This window comes from Petaurus breviceps, unplaced genomic scaffold (assembly GCF_028583685.1).
Source record: "Petaurus breviceps papuanus isolate PSGF00001 unplaced genomic scaffold, PetGlider_PUasm1.0 90822, whole genome shotgun sequence".
NCBI classification, from domain to species: Eukaryota; Metazoa; Chordata; class Mammalia; order Diprotodontia; family Petauridae; genus Petaurus; species Petaurus breviceps.
The window spans coordinates 6213690-6217538 of record NW_027187351.1 but is presented as its reverse complement, the minus strand read 5'-3'; the positions used below and the strand labels follow the sequence as shown (position 1 = coordinate 6217538).

Below are 3849 nucleotides of genomic sequence, written 5' to 3'. Positions count from 1 at the left end.
AGTAAATGTTAAGGTCTGAGGCTGGATTTGAACTCAGGTCCTCCTGACTCCAGGGCTGGTGCACTATTCACTGTACCACCTAGCCACTCCATATGCAACATTCTGTACCTGTAGTACCTTACCTCTCTACCAAGAGAAGGAAAGTATGTTTCATCATCTGTTCTCTGTATTCAAAATAGGTCATTTATATTCATTTTAAAAAGCAGTTCATCAGAAACTGATGTTTCTGATGTGTTTTTATGACTTCATATGCATAATGGGCATCATATTTCTTGCCTTCTCAATGAATGGGGAAAGAATAAAGGAAGAGAAATGGTACTGAAAACAATTTTTTTTAATAAAAAATAACATTTGCAGTAAGTGATTGAGGGGCTGGACTTCCATAATCCTTTAAATAAACGTCCAGACACACTCATTTAGGTCATTCCACCTCCACCACATATCCCCTACTGTCTGGAAGGGGTTAGTCACAGGAGGTGTGGTTATGACAGAACACACCAACAAAGACCAGACCACATGTTTCTGCCCCAATCAGGTTTGAAAGAGAACCACAGAATCCTAGAGTTAGTGCTAAAAGGGAACTTAGAGGCCTTCCAGTCCAACCCCTTCATTTTTTAGATAAAAGAAACAGGCCCAGAGATGTTAAATGAACCTCACAAGGACACACACAGTACATGACAGAACTGGAATTCAAACCCATAGCCCTTGGCTCCAAACCCCCCATTCTTTCCAATGCACTATATAAAAATAGCTACCATTTATATAGCACTTTGAGGTTTGCAGAGTGTTAAGAAAGCTCTAGCTTTCTTAGGGTCCCATGTGTGAGTTGTATAAATAACAAATGACCCAAACTGACAAAATACTTTAATATTTCAATGGAACTTTTTATCTCATTGGTGTGGATGTTGCCTCCCTCAGTTGATTCTCCCAACAGCCACTGGAGGTAAATACTATTATATCTTATTAGCAATGATATTATTATTATATACAGATGAGAAAACTGAGGTTAACTGATTTGATCACAATTAAGACTAAAAATGTCTGGAATTCAGGTCTTTTTGACTCCAAATTCAGTTTCCTATCCACTGCGCCACCTAGCTGCCACTTGATAAAATAAGCAGTCATTGATGGACAAAGATTTTTGCAACCCAAAATGAAAAACTGATACAAAGGGGTCTTTAAAAAAACAAAGTTACCTGAAAAACAGATCAAATTTTTTACTTTGCCAATAAGAAATGTTGTCTTTAGTGACTCAGTTGCTGAGTTAATAAGAACCCAGAATTACTTTTTCCACATATCATAGAGCAAATACTACTTTCCTTTAACCTTTATAACAAATTCTTGAAGATGGTCCTTTTTTGGAAGAAATCAAGGCTATAAATTGATTCATGAGCAGCCTGTTTGTGACTCAGAAAGTTTCAACTGTTTTCATAAGAGAAAATTTTGCAATTTGACAATAACACACAGAGGAAGAGGTCTGTATGAGAAGTCTTTGTAAATATTATTGCCGTGTTTTAAAAAATGGATTAGTTATGAGAATCACTTTCTCAACTATTAGAAATCTTGGGTGAAAGATTCAGAGGATGATGACTTCACTGCTGTTCCAATTTAAGTAGTGACTTATTTTAGTGGTAAATTTTTTTTCCCAAACCAAACATAGTATTTATTTGAATGAGATGATGTCTTACAACTTTTTTTAGAAGTTCTAATTAATGGCTCAATTCAACTACAGCTTGGTTACCTGACTTAACACCTTGTGCAAATGGGCTGTCTGCATAAGCAAAAAGAGAAAAACAGAATGTCACATCATATGTTAACTCAGTTATCTGTGGTTAGCTCTAGCTTTCTTAGGGTCCCATGGGTGAGTTGTATAAATGACAAATGACCCAAACTGAAAAAACACTTTAATATTTCAATGAACCTTTGATCTTACTGGTGTGGATGTTGCCTCCCTCAGCTCAAATTGTGACCCACCCTTACTTTTTTTTATTCTGTGTGATTCTTGTTCATACTTCTGTAGATCTTCCACAGAGTGTCCATGCAATGTTCTTCAGGCCTTTCTTAAAGTTTGTAGGATCAGTCAGGCTGTCCTCCTTTCTTTTTTGTAAAGATGGCCAGTTCTATTTCTTTCTTATCATACTTTTCCTTGATGAACCCTTTTGACTCTTCTAGTAGTCATTGTTGGAAGTATGTATACTCACCATGTATCTCTCCATTGTCCTTTGGATGATCAGCAATATTCATTCCTTATAGATTATGGTGTTCAATCATGACAGTCATAAAATATTCCTAAGAGAAGATTTTTGTTTTTGTTTACAAGATGCAAAGTTTAACCCTGCAGTTTGAGATCATTTAAAACATTGTACAGTTTCCCAGATGCAATCCATCCCACTGTCTCCCTCTTATTTAATTCTAGGCCCAATCCATTTTCCATCTTCAATGGAATCAACTATTCCAATATATTTACTGATGTCCTAACTCAATGGACTTGGCCATCCAACTGCATATCATAGTCTGAACAAATGGCATTTTTCACTATAGTTTTTCCTATATGGATTGGTAGAATGATCTCTTTTAAATAATCATAGATTTCATTGAGGAAATTTTGTAATAGTCTGGGACTCCCAGGCCCTCAATATCACTCACAAGCATGAGCATCTGTTGGACCTCACCATATGTAATCATTCTTTCATTTGGACCCTATGTGAGACATTCTCCTTCAGAATGGCAAATTTTGGTGAAATGTATTTCTTTCTATTGCCTACTTGACATTACTAATTGTTATTGTTGTTGTATCATTTCAGTCCTGCCTGACTTTTTGTGACCCCTTTTGGGGTTTTCTTGGCAAAGAGACTGGAGTGGTTTGCCATTTCCTTCTCCAGTTCATTTTACAGATGAGAAAATTGAGGCAAACAGGGTTAAGTGACTTGCCCAGGGTTAAGTGACTTAGTTAGTAAGTGTCTGAAGCTGCATTTGAACTCATGAAGATAAGCCTTCCTGATTCCAGTCCAGTATTCTCTCCACTGCACCATCGAGCTGCCCAGACATTACAAATTATAGTATCAATAAATATATAATATCGGGCTGAGATGCCCCTGAGGAGGGCTCTAAGCAGCCATGGCGCCCAGCCGAAATGGCATGATTCTGAAGCCCCATTTCCACAAAGACTGGCAAAGACGAGTTGCCGCATGGTTTAACCAGCCAGCCAGGAAGATCAGAAGGCGAAAGGCTCGTCAAGCAAAAGCTCGCCGAATTGCTCCTCGCCCTGCATCTGGTCCTATCCGGCCCATCGTGAGGTGCCCTACTGTCTGATACCACATCAAAGTCCGTGCTGGTAGAGGATTCAGCTTGGAAGAACTTCGGGTGGCTGGTATCCATAAAAAAGTGGCACGGACCATTGGTATCTCTGTGGACCCTCGTTGCCAAAATAAGTCTACAGAGTCTCTCCAGGCAAATGTGCAGCGACTGAAAGAATATCGTTCCAAACTGATTCTCTTCCCAAGGAAACCATCTGCACCCAAGAAGGGAGATAGCTCTGCTGAAGAACTCAAATTGGCAACCCAGCTTACAGGACAAGTTATGGCCATCAAAAATGTCTACAACAAAGAGAAGGCTCGTGTCATTACTGAAGATGAGAAGAATTTCAAGGCATTTGCTAGTCTTCGAATGGCCCGGGGCCAATGCCCCTCTCTTTGGAATCCGGGCAAAACGAGCCAAGGAGGCTGCAGAGCAAGATGTGGAGAAGAGAAAGTAAACAACCTCTGAGAACTTTGAATAAAATAATACCCCCCCAAAAAAATAAATATATATATATATATATATATATATATATATATATATATATATATA

At 38.5% G+C, this 3849-nt stretch overlaps 1 pseudogene; it reads left to right on the top strand.

Annotated features, from left to right (window-relative positions):
- The first annotated feature begins 3066 nt into the window (after positions 1 to 3066).
- LOC138148142 (large ribosomal subunit protein eL13 pseudogene) lies at positions 3067 to 3803 on the top strand (annotated as a pseudogene).
- Positions 3804 to 3849: the final 46 nt, after the last annotated feature.